Source organism: Bombus vancouverensis, chromosome 4 (genome assembly GCF_051014615.1).
Source record: "Bombus vancouverensis nearcticus chromosome 4, iyBomVanc1_principal, whole genome shotgun sequence".
NCBI classification, from domain to species: domain Eukaryota; kingdom Metazoa; phylum Arthropoda; class Insecta; order Hymenoptera; family Apidae; genus Bombus; species Bombus vancouverensis.
In genome coordinates, this window is record NC_134914.1 from 8064872 (window position 1) to 8079378 (window position 14507).

At 38.6% G+C, this 14507-nt stretch overlaps 1 protein-coding gene across 2 annotated transcripts in view; it reads left to right on the forward strand.

The window, feature by feature from the left end:
* Nucleotides 1-238: 238 nt before the first annotated feature.
* Nucleotides 239-14507, forward strand: part of LOC117156703 (A-type potassium channel modulatory protein DPP6) — a 118149-nt gene continuing 103880 nt past the window's right edge. For both annotated transcript variants that reach the window (XM_076617685.1, XM_076617686.1), the window contains exon 1: nt 239-896. The gene's annotated coding sequence lies outside the window, so the exon portion shown is untranslated. The remainder of the gene's footprint in view (nt 897-14507) is intronic.

Genomic DNA, 14507 nt, shown 5'->3' on the forward strand with positions numbered 1-14507 from the left:
AGATCCGAAAAGAGAGAGCGGGAGGTGGCGGAGAGGTGTGTGCAACAGAAGAGAGGTAGACGCGTAGGGGGCGGTTAGAGAGAGAAATTGAACTTGGAGAGGGAGAAGGAGAGGCAAAGAGAGAGAAAGAGAGAGAGAGAAGTAGAGGCGGGGAACGAGAGTCGAGGAAAGAGAGAGAGAGAGAGTTAGTCGAGCAACGAGAGGGGAGGGAGTAGCAGGAGAGCGAGGCTGCGGCGTAGCCTCAGTGCCGGCGCAGTGGCCGGGCCATCGTGTCCTGTGCCTAGTTTTCTGTGCTCTCTTTTCTCTGATCCTGTTCGACAGCCGACCACGATTCCCTAGAGAGATCGTCCTTTTTACCAACCCTGGACCTGGTGTGTGTCACGCTCCCTGTCTTCACAGTAGCCAACGTCATCTCGATCAACGACTTTTTTTCTTTCTTGCTCGTTGGATGATCCTTCGGCTCTGTTGCGTTTCTCGCCTCCTCTCTTATCGACGCGTATCGTACCAGTCCAAGTGTGACGCGTACACCGAGAAGACGTAACCGGAATGAGAATCGTGTCGTCGTCGTTGTCGTGACGCGTATTCTTGACACTCTCGAGTTCTAAGGTCCTGCCGTTGAAGGATCTTTGTTCTACTACGGTGTATACGGAAGCATACTTTGGTATTTTCTTGTGTTCGACGTATTTCGACTTCCACTCTGTGCGAACAACGTCCGCGGTTGCCAAACGAATCAGCACAAACAGAGGAAGAAGGACACCCTGCCGGGCAGCAGTCGGGAGGATCACAGGGCGAAGAGGTGGGAGCCATGCCGCCCGGGCGAGCTTCCCTCGAGGTAGCCAGGATCGTCCGGCATCCCTGTCCTTCCACAGTACTGCGTTCTGATCGCCTCTTTTGAGGTAAGGGATCCTTTTCATTGCTCGCGTTCCGTCGATGGATTTTTGGGTCTCTCGCGATGGTGTTACGCGACGCGCGGCTTGACGCAGGGACGTTCGCTTCTGAAGATGCTGAACGGTGCATGGGAATAGATACCTGAGAGTCTTCGTCTATGAATAGGATCCTAGGTAGAACACCTTTCTGTGTTTCGTGATGAAGTGTGCAAAATTTTGGGACTCCATAAGTGTATATTTGAGATTTAGTTCTTTATCTTCGATCGAGGATAAACATAGAAATGTTTGTCTCAAAAATGCGAAACATCTTCTTTCGTACGAAGATGTTTTCAGCTTTGTTTATCGCAACACTAAATGTTTACGAGAATCTGTTAAAACCATCTCTTGCTCTACGACTATGTTAAACTTCAATAATGTCACATATCAACATTCGTTGGAAAAGCGATAGAAATCGAAGAGCTGTTTTCAATTGAACGTACGTTATGTCGTGAGATCGTCATCCATTCCGCGAGAGTGGTCAAAGCTTGCGCCACTGTTGACATTCGCGACGCGCGATGAGGCTTCCGGCGAACGTTGGCCAGCCTGGTCGATTCACAATAGCGAACGGCAGGGCACATGTTCCAGCAAGGAGAAAGAAACGAACGGTGAGCTTCAATGAAGTCGCGCTGAATGCGTCACACGAACAAACATCGTCTGTCTCTGTGTTGTGTTTCTGTCGTTACATTTCGAATCTGCTCACCCATAAAAAGTCCCCTTGGAAAACTTTTTAGATAAAGGTCCGTAAAAAGAGGGGAAATCAATATTGATATTTATAGTATTGATTGTCAAATAGCAAAATTGGTAGAAAGTTCGCTATACATATAACCTGGAAGGTGATTCGAAGTTTTTCATCGATAATATAGGTATATACCTATATATAAAAAATACTTCTAGTGTCAAATTCAAAATTCGTAAAATTTTTAAAGTTAACATCAAACCCAAGTATAAACGTAAAATGTTATTTTCAAAACTCGTAACTATAAAACTCGATACAAGACGAATGTATGAAACTGTGAAGTTTTCATCCAGAATTTTATCGATTTTGCCATATTAATTTCCCTGGACGTAGCGCGTCGAACTCGTAATATCGTTCCTGACGGTTCAGCCAGCCATGGGTCATTTAAAATTCATTTTTTCGCGCCAGAAAGAATTCTCACGTGTCAACGAATCCACGATCTAAATCGCACGGTTCTCTGAAATTTTACGGTTGCCTCGGTCGTTATCTTGCGACGGAAGCACAAGACGAATCCGCACGTTGCATTTACGAGCACTCGAGGTTGCCAAAATTTGCGTATACCAGGGTGGAACGATGGTCTACTACAAGATGCAAGAGTAGCGCAGCATCGCTATTGGAAATTCAAGCGTGACTTATTGTCGTACGCGTTCGCAGACTCGCTCGCCAAGAATGTCGAACATCCCTATACGACGACATCCACGGAAGAATTCTGCTGGCTTGCGGTTCTCTACATCGAACAGGCTTTCGGCATGTTTCAGAATTTATTAGACCGTAGCTTTTTAATGTATCCGACGAAATTTTGGGTCAACTGTTCTTATTCCTGTCTTTATCGTGTTTCTCAAAAACTGTTCTCTTCGATAGATCTTCTTTGCTCTTTCGTAGAGTTTCGCTGAGACTTTGGTATTTAAAATATTCTACAAAGATGCAATTTCAAGGAGAAGGAAAGAGAAGGAAATTTAACCCTTTCACTACTCAGACCGTAAGTGAACCAGCAGTGAACGAGTTAAGTAATATTATTTGCGGAATGTTATAAGTAACTGTTGTAATGCAGAATAAATTCAAAATTCTCTTGTATAATAGCAGAAAGATTGGTAACAAAATGAATGATTTTCTAGAGATAAAAATTGTAGATCGCAGTATAATTATTCTCACAAAATTGTAAAATTTAAAAATGAGGTTTATGATATATAGCTTGTGACTTGTCAGTATCGGATGATTTGTGATTTATAAAATTTGCTCACGGTCAATTTCATTTATTTTATTATTGCGAAATTTATTCCAATTGTCGGTACTGACAATTAGTAAAATTTCGTTAGTAATTGAATTAGTATTCAATCGTGCAAGAGGGCTCAGAGAGACCAATTATCCGGTACTGTTACTATTTGAATTATCAATAATAAACAATACAGAACATAATATTTTACAACGAGCTCTATAAATCTTTCTCATAATTGTAGAAATCTGCGGTTTGATACTTTACGATATGAATAAAGTTATCGACCGCGAATCTGCTAATATTATCCATACAGGTCCACATGATCTATAATCTCCTATTTCGAATTCTAAATGGATAGCTTGAAACGCTAGACTGCATCATGAAAATCAGATCGTCGATGGTGTAAATATAAAATAAATTCATAAATGTCATCGACGTCCCACATTGTATCTCCAGCGTGACCACGAATCCATCGCACTTTAAACACGCGAAACCAGCTACTTCCGCGCCTTCGACATTTTATTCTTCAACTACGGTCGTTACAGAGCGGAACCTTTTCCTTTCGACTCGACAAAGCAACAGATTTCAGCCAGGTTCCGCGACGCTGAATCGTGGCCCAAAGAGACGCGATGACGCTGCTTCCGGTTTCGCTTTTGTCAGCGCAAAAACGCATTTAAAGGGAACCCAGTGCCGCAGATAACGTTGCCATTCCGACGAAGAGACGACGTCCCTCGGGACAACGTTGCAACTTGCATTCGCTTAACAACAGTACAGTGCGAACGCAAAAACGAATAAAAACGGCTCACTTTATACACGCTGCGTTCTGTGTGTTCTCCATTTTTTCGAAACAGAAAAGTTGCGGCGTTTCCGTTCCGCTACAGAGAAGGTCCAACCTTCCCTCCTCTTTCTGTTTCGATTGTGAGTTCCAAGCTTTCAGATTATACAGTTCGCGGCCATTTACCTGGCGACGATCGATCCAAGGGAAAAGTTCGTGTTCCGGAAAGTCGAGCAGGTTTTGGCGTCGCGATTGTTCTGAGTTCGATTTATCCACCATTGACACAGAATTGTGGTTTGGGTTAAAAAATTGTTCGGAAGCGATTTGTACGTGCGCAACGCTCGAGCTTTGCTGCTGCAATATTGAAACGCAATGAGATAATTTCGAGTGGAAAATGAGTTGAGTGGAAAAGTGGTATAAATGGATTCTTCGCTACGAAAAATATAGAAAATTTGTATTTATCTAGAAGACTTTCTAAATGGATTTCCAAGCCTTCATGGCTATGTGTAATATTATATTTTAATATCTGGAAGCGAGAAATAGAGTTTAACTTTACCCACAATTTTCTTCATTTAAGGACCTTATCGATTTTTCTTTGCACTTCTGCTCCATATTTGAAGATGATCTTCTTAGATTAATTTTAAGAATTTTGGTGATGATAATGTTCCATACTAAATTGATAGAGAGTTTGATTTTAATTATATTTTATATTTATACAATATTAAATATTCTTGAGGCGGAGGACTTGTTTAATTGACTTTAATTAAGCACAGTTGAAAGAAAAAGAGCTCCTGAAACGAAACATTCATAATAAAAATGATCCCAGTTTTCACTTGCAGAATGTATCGCTCTTTAACAAGTTGAAAAAGTTCCCAGGTCTTCAAAAACTGATTCAAAGAATTTCTATAAAAATAGTCAATGAAAACAAAGTGAAGCTATCATTAGTCTCTAAACATAATACACTGCAATTTTGTTCTTGATCAGCGTAAATCATTTCAATTCATTGGCCAACGCAAAATTAATTCCCAACTAATCTGCAAACATTTCGAAAGTGTGCTTCGAGCCGTGCCCAATTCGATTCGAGAGAATCCAGCGTCAAAACAGCTAGTAACACGGTTAATATCGTTGCAGCGTCTCAATTTGCGTTGCTCGAAGCTTCGTGACTGACTGGAAATTTCAGTATCCGCGTTATTCGATCGTTATTAGCTGCGTTATCAGTCATTTACACCGGTCGTAACACGTAGTTCGCCAGTTTGCACGCTCGTTCATGCAACGTTCGTACAAATTACAAATTAACGTACAACTTTAAAGCACAAAAGAAGATGAAGCCACTATACATCTTTGATCGAACGACGAAGAGGGTGCTGATAGTTGTTCACTTCTTTTTGTTTCGATAAATAGCAATTGAAAAACTTCATAGTATGTTCGGCTTGCTAGATTATATTCATCTAGAAACTAACACTTTAACGTATCTTCTATCTTGAGTTTTGGAAACAATAAATTCTGGCTTTCCGTAGTATCTTTCCAAAAATCCATTAAAGTTAAGAAAATTCTTAAGACTTTGAACTACAATGACCCAAAGTCCTCGGTAAATGCCGAGATAATCACATTAACTTTTTTCGCTCTACAAGCACCAAATTGTCCTCTATCGACTGGAAGACAGATCAGTTCCGTTGGAGAATTCTGCCGTATCCTTCACAAGAGGCTAATCAAATTAGTCTCGAGCCTGCAGCGATAACACGATTATCGGACGTCTTCACGTTGGTTCAATCTGACGTGCGATCATTTTACGATCCTGTGCTCTTCTGTCGTAGAATTTAGAGCGGGTATGAATTATCAAAAAATCGTCAACAGAGAATTTCGCCGTTTTAAAGTTTCCTCTTAGAAATACTGTTTCTTATAAATTTACTTTGGTAAAATATTCTGCAGCAACTATTTTCAAATGGTTTTATATCTTCGAGTCTTTCAGGTTATTTCCTTTTTCAACATTTTTTTCTTAAGATATACTTTTTTAGCCACTATGTGATGAAGTAGCTAGGAAATGAACAAAAGAGAAATTCTGACATTTTTTTCACGTGGTCCTTAATTACAGCATTTACCATGTTCTCCTAATAAAATATAATTAACCGCTTAGCTCGTTTCATCGTTGCTAAAGAAAGTAATTGAAACTGAATCTCGAGCGATCACGAGAACGTGATTAACACGATTAACGCTATAGAGTAGTTTATCGGCACGGGGCGATAGCGTGTCCAGTTGTTTTCAGATTGTTAATGGAATTCGAATGGAATTTAAAGACAGTGGAACGAAGTGGAAGTCTAATTAAATTTTCGTCCTAGGAATCGTTGGAAAATTTTTGAAATCAACTCTGCTTGTATCGCGAGACGAAGTCAAAAGACGCGACGAAACATCGAATTTGATGGGACGCAAATTTCACATGTGTCTCACGGGATCGCGCGATTAACGTTTCGCAAGGAATAACGTTTGTCACACGTTGTCGAAAACGATGCGTCACCCAGAATTATCGATGTGTATAACTTCGTTCACCAAGCTGAGCGAACTCTCGCGAATTAGGACACGGGGATCAACCAACGATAAATCGAGCCATGGATTATTTCAACTTAACTTTTCGCTGCACCGTTATATTAACGAACCATTCAAAGGATTTATGTTCCCTTTGACTCGATGATAATTCTGGGATATAAATCCGTAAATGAAATGAATTATAAGTAAATTCTGCCCAAATTTTCGATCTCGTTGGATGACAATTTTATCGTACTTTTTTAAGATAAATAAATATGAAATGTCATAAGGTACCTGGGACTTTCTGAAAGTGAGGTAAAACAATGAAATGAAATGGCGAAAAAATTCCTGTTTCAGTACAATCACGCTTTTTATTTGAAATTTCAATTATCGGCGGACCGTTCCTTTTGAAGCGTTTCTACAGAATCTCTCAAACATCTTATCATCTATTCATCCTAATTCTAACGCAATCCTAATTGTGACGCACATAGGCGGATGGAAAATCGTTACAGCGTATACGTAATCAATATACCTGCACGGTTAATCGAATCATCAGCTCGTTTAGTTTAAAGAGGCGATTAGTGGAATTAGAAGACAACTTTGTTATCCGGTAGCTTCGATGATTTTTAGCGCGTCATAACGGAACTGCAACTTCATAATCCTACGATTATGAGATCTTCTGTAAACGAGTTATATGTAACGCCCTAAAAGTGTCGTAAGATAATGCTCTTCGAAGTAATACGGAAGAGGATCAAACGGCTCACGAGGGAAAATTCTGTAAAAAGTTTCATAGGTGAAGTTTCGTAAAGAAATATTAAAAAATGAGGAAGTAGCGAAAAATCATTTAGCGGCGTAGCAACTTCACTCACACAATTTCGTACTTTGCATAAGATATCATGTTTAAAGAATCGTTATCCTTGTTTCCTATCATTCTCTTCACGAAAAATTCGCCTACCACGTACAACATTCCGTATTCCTCGTAAGAGTGGGATTCTCATTACACGAAACTGAACGAATATGGAAGATTTATGAATAATTGTACCGATGATAGAGAAATTAAAAATTTTCATAGCAGTACAGAGTCTTAACACGTCGAATTTTTAATCATCATCCAACGAAATAATTTCTCGAAAAAGCATCTCCTCATCGAAATTCGTACATGGACCTCTGAAAAATATCAAGAGCTTTGGCCGATTAACAAAAGTGCCCCACAATTAAGCTACGTATAGCGCGGATGTTCGTTCGTTGGGAAAAAAATTTTTTTTACCTCTCTGTTCCCCCGTTTATTCCCTTCTTTCTTTTTCGATTTTCTGTTACGAGAAAAAAATTCCAACGAAATCACAGAACAAAAATTTCATTAACAGCACGAGGTGCTTACCCAACTAGCTCTCGAACGATTCGCGCACTCGCGAGTAATTTCGTTTCAATTCGACACGCCTCTCTCCCCCTTCTGGTCGCCCCGAGGGGGCAGAAATGGGAGAACTTCGTTCCGGCCGGTGAATTAAGAGATCAACGAGAAGCCGGAAATGTCCGTGAATCACGCGACGAACGCACGGGCCCGTCGTTAATCGTCCAGGCACGAATTTTCGATTTTGCATTTTCACTGCCGCAAATGGTTAATGCCAGTCGAATAATAGAGGCCAGAGACCGGGACGGTCGCTTTTGCAGCCGTTATATGGCTAAACAGCCCACGCTATGGCGGAAAATTGCCGATGTTCATTGAAATAGCTTTTGTATCAACGTGAAAACGAGCTTGATGTTCTACGATTCTCAGCGATTTTTTCCCCCTGTACTCATCGTTGTTGTTACTCAGCGAAGCACAGTGTTACCAGATTTCTGGATACGTCAAATTTATATTTTATTTGTGATCGATAGACTGCGGATTTTTACGTAATTCCATATTTTTGTTTAAAGAGACTTAAAAGAATGGAACCTACATAGTAATTTGTTTCGTCTACTAAGAATTATGACGAATACTCCAGGTTGGATATTTTATGTATTCTTATATATTATATGCATTCTTTGCATGTCTGCTACTTTAAATTTGTCATAATTGCGTAAAGAGACGCACTTCAACGATCAATGATTAGTTGCTTTTGAAACGTTGCGAAGGGAAAGTCTGGTTGTAAATTATATTAATGGAATTTTCAAATTTCATGTTTTTGAATAATAATGGAATATTACATACACGATTAGTAGTGTAATACTTTTTAATAAGTAATACGTAATGCGCTGTTTAATTAATAATCGATAATCAAACATATCATTACCGTGAAATACGAACTTTAAACTTCAATCGTTAAAAATTGCTTACGCCTATATCCCCGAATTAACTTGTTAATCAGAGCCGAACGAAAAGAATTCCCACGAGATGCGTCTAGTCCGAACTCATCACCGTGTTCACCGATTAATTTAGCAAATCCTGACACCCCAATGACGTCGTTTGAAAAGCCAAACCGCGTAACGCGTCCGACCAACGACACGCGCGAAACCGCGAATCGCATGGCTAATTATTTCAGCCTCGTCCGATGTACGTCGTGCATGTGCTACGTGTTGGAAGTTGACCGCCGCGGTTTGAAATAATGCGATTCAGCGGGGGCGAGACGAGCCAGTTACAATGGCACCGGTAAGATCTCATCGCAGGGAGAAAAGCAAGTGGGCGAAGTTTGTTATCGCGACGGGACAGGAATTTCACGAAGGGGGTGGGGTTGAAAGGGAGCGAAATGGTGCGAGGACAGGAGGCCCTTTGCTCGTTCCCCGGTAACCTTCTTTCGTTTGCAGAACCTCGTCGACGAATCTTGCCGGCACGACTGTTATCTTATTATCAGCGGCATTGTTCCAGAAGTTGAACGGAAACGCGTCGTTCCGCCGCTGGAATCGACGTGGTCCCTTTGTCACAATTTGAACACATTTTGAACGCGATGTATCAACGGAAAAACACAAAATAAAGAGCGAAAAAACGAGGGACCGTTTTGATAAACGAGGAAAACAGGTGTTACTGGTTGTTTTGCACATTTTTTGCATATGATTCTTCCAGTCACGTGGCTTTGTCAACTGCGTCGCTTTAAGCTTGGAAGTGCTTCAACGCTTCCTTGCATTCGCTGAGTAAACGAAAAAATTATGGTTATTTGCTTTATTTTTATTATATATACATGTATTTATTTAACAAATATCTATATTTTATAATTGCATAACGTTTTTACGCGAGATAGATTTTCAAACAACTATCTGGATGAATATTTGGAAGAGTCGTTATAGACAAAAAATCAACCCAGATTTCTTCGAATCCAATTGTAGGCTCATTAAAATTAATACATTTTTTCCTAAAATGAAATGAATTTCTTAGGTAAATCGAGAAAGCTGCTAGTTTGTCTGAGGTCTTGACCTGATCTTCATATTTCATGTCTGATTTCTTCCAAAATGTTATCTCTAAAAAATTAGATTCAATTTCTCTGGTTATATGTATAAAATAGAAAGAGGAGAGAGAGAGAGAGAGAGACAGAGAGAAAGATAGATAGATGGATAGATAGATAGATAGAAAGAGAGAGAGAGAGAGAGAGAAATCTAGTGCAGAGACAATGTTAATGATCAGACTACGAATGTCTATGTAAATTCACTCTTTTCTCTTATTTTCATGCTATTTTCTGTGGATCGTCATTTCCTTGATAAGCGTATAACTGAAAGCAGGGAGCGGAAATACCAGATAGAGAAACATGGAGTGGTATTCTTCTCCTTTTCAATTTGTCGGTTTTGGGATTACAGAGAATTGGATGTCGATAATGCGGCATTACCGAACGCGAGCGCGTGTGTTGATTTCGTTAATTTCACGGACAGCAAGGCGACTGGACGTTTTATCGTTTGGAGAGTGATTATAGAAAGTGGAGCAGACTGCACTTTGTTGCTTTGGAGAGAATGAATATAATTGTTAGAAAAATTCTTCGTGTCTTTTTAAATAATATCTTTCTGTATAATTCTTTCGAAGAGGTTGTATGCTGTTTGTATAAAGACGAGAATAAAACGAATTGGTATATTGTATATTTCTATACGGGTTTTGTGTCAGTAGAAGATGGGGTGCTCTGTTTCTCTTTTTCAACTTTGAATTTTTCAAAATTTTAGATAATTTTAAATTCATATGTTTTTTAAAATTGTTAGATCTTCGATGGAACATGTAGTGATTCTAAACTTTAGGTTAATAATTTTATACAATATTGTTGAAATCCGAGACTTGACGGATCTCTTTTTCTAATTTTTTATGAATCAAATGTTTAGAACTTTGAGCTTTCATAGCTTCTGGTTTGTTTTTATTATATGATAGGTCATCGTGAAAGTTTTCAGGATTTTTCCTGTATCTAGCTTTAACGCTACGAACTAACGTTCGGATTGTGTTGATTTTTAATATGATTATACGGATATGTTTATGCGTTATATTTTTGTTTAATAATCCATGAGAGGAGTTGACAAATATCAAATTATCAAGGAAACATGGAACAGTCCGATCTAATTTTATAATTTATAGCGAAAACACCTGATCGATTTACATTTTATCGAACGCACTATTTGTTATTGTCGCCGTTAACGTCAATATTAGTCACGTGGAATTTTCATCAGTGAAATTGACGTGACGATATATGCATCTCGATAATTTATTCCGCGTTGATTTCGGACATGATAATCATTAAAATTAAGCCTGTATCGCGCTACGATTATATTGTTTTATTTTAAACGTATTTCTAATAAAAGGAGAAGATGGCTTATGTATCTCACGTCCGTTCTTCAAATATATCTTGTAGAGCAATATGTCTAAGAAATGATAACCGGAGACCAATTTTCTTTACGTCCGCTCCTGTTTCGTGCTCGGTTAAACGTGGTCTCTATTGTAACTAGATCATGGATTTATAGAGAATTGAAATGTGCAAAACGAATAGAATACGTATAATACGAAAAAATATAAAATATTCAAAATATGGCGTTTCATATAATACTTTTGTTACATCTTTATTATATTAATATTATATTACGTTAACACTAGAACTACCGATAGTTAACACGAAACTATTTCTACCAAAACCAGTCAAAATGATTGGTCTTTAAAAAATATTATTCCATGTTATTGAATGAATTCCATGTTATGTAGTACATTTTTGGTATTATTAATCCACCTAGGACTATGGTCCCTAAACGAAGGTCGACACATTTATAAAATTGTAGAATCAGTCGTTTTGACTGGTGTGGTATTTCTAGTGTTAGTATCTAGCCATCTAGCGATCAATCCGGAATTTTCCTCATAATTAATATCATAATATCATAAAAACATGTGCGAAGTTGTACAAAACGAGGAAACTGGTTAATTGGGGTTCGATAAACAGATTGCAGGGCCCTTTTACAGTTTGACAAGTACCAGTCATTTTGACTGGTATAAAGTAGCCCTGATACAAAATTATTTTGAGTTTGAATACATAAAAAACAAAATAAAATTCATTATATTATTCTTTTAGTGATCTTTGCGAAACTCGTTACATCATTGCAGAAAAAAATATAACACGAAGTAGGAATTTGAAAAAATTTGTTAAACCAGTCAATTCGACTGATGTGGTAGTTCTAGTGTTAATAATATATAAAATACAAAGAGGGTGGGTTAATTTCTTCGAAACCTTGCTTGGAATTCGAAAATTCCCAATTCGTCTTATCCGTATTTTGCATCATAGCACTGATTCCATCACAATTGCTTTAAACATCACAACCACGAATACAAATTTGTCTCGCCATCAACACCTAATAAAATCAAATCAGAATTAATTAAATCCGTAATACCACTCATGTGTCAATTAATTTGAAGTACGTAGAAATTTTGATCAAAGTTGAGAGTAATGGCCAATGGCGGGTAGAAGAGGATCGATTGCCGAACTAACACAATACAACAGGCACGTAAAGCACTCGCGTAACATAACCGCTTTCCATGCTCTTAGGATGTATTTCACGCACGGGATCAGGCCGAAACAAGGGAAAGAGCATTGGAATTTCGGATGGACGAGAGAGGCTACGAACAGAGTGGGGAAGCGGAGGAAAAGTTCGAGTTGGACCAGTAGTAGGATCGATAGTTCTGTCATAAGCCGGCACGAGCAACAAAACCGCACGCGTCAGCCTTAGCCGGTTGCGGTTCATGATAACGATTCAATTTTTCCTAGACAGGGAAATCTTATCCGTCCTATTATTCGCGGGATCCCTCCCACATCTACCTTCCATCCGGTTACTTTCACGACTGCTTCAGGATCGTTCCGAAAAATTTGATAACTTCTGACGATCCAATTTCACTGGGTGTGGCCCGGACCACGCGACAATCGCGCGAACTATGTTCGAGATTTCACTTGTTATTTTCTCGAATGATTCAGTTTCATTTGTTACTTAACACTACGATAACCGATTAGCTTCGAGCATAGTAGCCTTTACGATGCGAATTAACAATCGTTACATTCGCAGCGAGCGTCTGTAAAATAACACACGAAATAATAATATTCTTATCCATATCATAATCTTTAAAAATTGGGTCATTTGAATATAAAGAGAAAAGCAAAGTTTCGTTCATATATTTTACAAAAAATCATTAAATTTCTTAAAATAAAATTTCTATAAAAAGTCACAGATTGGTTACTTTGATCACCGTCGTGGTTTCAATATTCTCCCGTACCTTAGAAAAGTCCGAATATACTCGGTGGTTTGTTTCATTCATTTGTCGCGAAGGAACTAAAAGAGAATTCCAAGAAGTAGTACCCACAAAGGCGAGGTAGACGAGAAATATTCGTGGAAAGAGGAACGCGAAATACTTCAACTCCGGGGAAAATTAAACAAAGCTCGATCTTAGCTAAAATATATAACGCGTCAAGTCTTAGCCTCGTAAGAATATTTCTGCCGTGAAAATGATTGCCGCAGAGGACATTGTCTACTGCTGAAGCTTTATTATACGTGTAACAGGAAAAGGAGGAACGTCGATTATTTGATCTTCTTCTTACTAAATAAGAAACGAAAGGAGCAATGCTCATAATTCGTAATCATCGTAGAAAATATTCCCGGCTTCGCTCCCGCGATTTTATCGACGTTTTCCCCTTTCCAGCTCTGTCATTTCTTCCACTTGGCTTTCTTGCACGTGGATTTTTCTTTTCATCTTTAATAACTTGGACGTTCGCGAAGACTTTTCCATGAAGTAGATTCGACGTTTGCAGATATGCAATGGAAAATTGCTCCTGGGTAAAGTGAATTAATTAGAACGAATTAATGAGAACGGAATTGAGTTTCTTTGAGAATCGGGTTTCTGTATCTTCTCTCGAGGAACGTATTAGCAATGTTTCCTTGTTTGAATAGTTCTTACCCTGTAACTGCTCTTGATTGGTTAACAAGAGTGAGATTCTTTTTGTATGGCGTCAAGTATTAGTTAAAAGAAAAAATAATTTCCGTTTTTGAAAGTTCTAAGATAGACTGTTTCAAATGGCTCACACATCACTGTTTACAATAAAATCATTTTACTAGTGAGATGTTCTGTGTTGATAAGATACATAGCACACGTTTCGATTGAGAAATCAGTATAAAGATTAAACACAGTTTCAATAGTTATACAGGGTTGTTGGTAACTGGTGGTACAAGCGGAAAGGGGGTGATTCTACGCGAAAAAAGAAGTCGAAAATATGGAATAAAAATTTTTCGTTCGAGGCTTTGTTTTCAAGAAAATCGACTTTGAATTTTCGCTCGGTACGCGTGCGGTACGTTATAACGGATCTCACTGTAGATCGTTGTCTCGATGGAAAAATTAAAAAAAAAATTTTTATTCTATATTTTCGACTTCTTTTTTCGCTTAGAATCACCCCCCTTTCCGCTTGTACCACCAGTTACCAACCACCCTGTATATGTATATGTATGTATATATATCTAGCATAACAATTAATGTCAAATTGTAACATACGAAATAATAGAATTTCATTGTATCTTAATTTTCTAAACGTTGCTGTCCGTAAGGAGAATATTTTTCTCCAAGTTTCTTTCTGCCTATTATTCATTAATATTCCTAGAGTCCTATTTATAGTCAATTGTTATTCTATTAGTATTCAGAATTGGAAAACAATTCTGGTGAAAATTCTGCCTAGAGTGTGCTTCTGTCGTCGAAAAACGTCTCAATGGAATGTTCACGCTTCAGTCATTTCAACGCCGAGAATGCCATTAATTCATTACGCGACGACGCGGTTGAAATGCGGCTGAAAAGGTCCTGACATTAGCAGGATTCGTTTGCCGATGCCACCGTGTATGATGTGCGGATATTCAACCACAGATAGAATTTTGACGAATCGC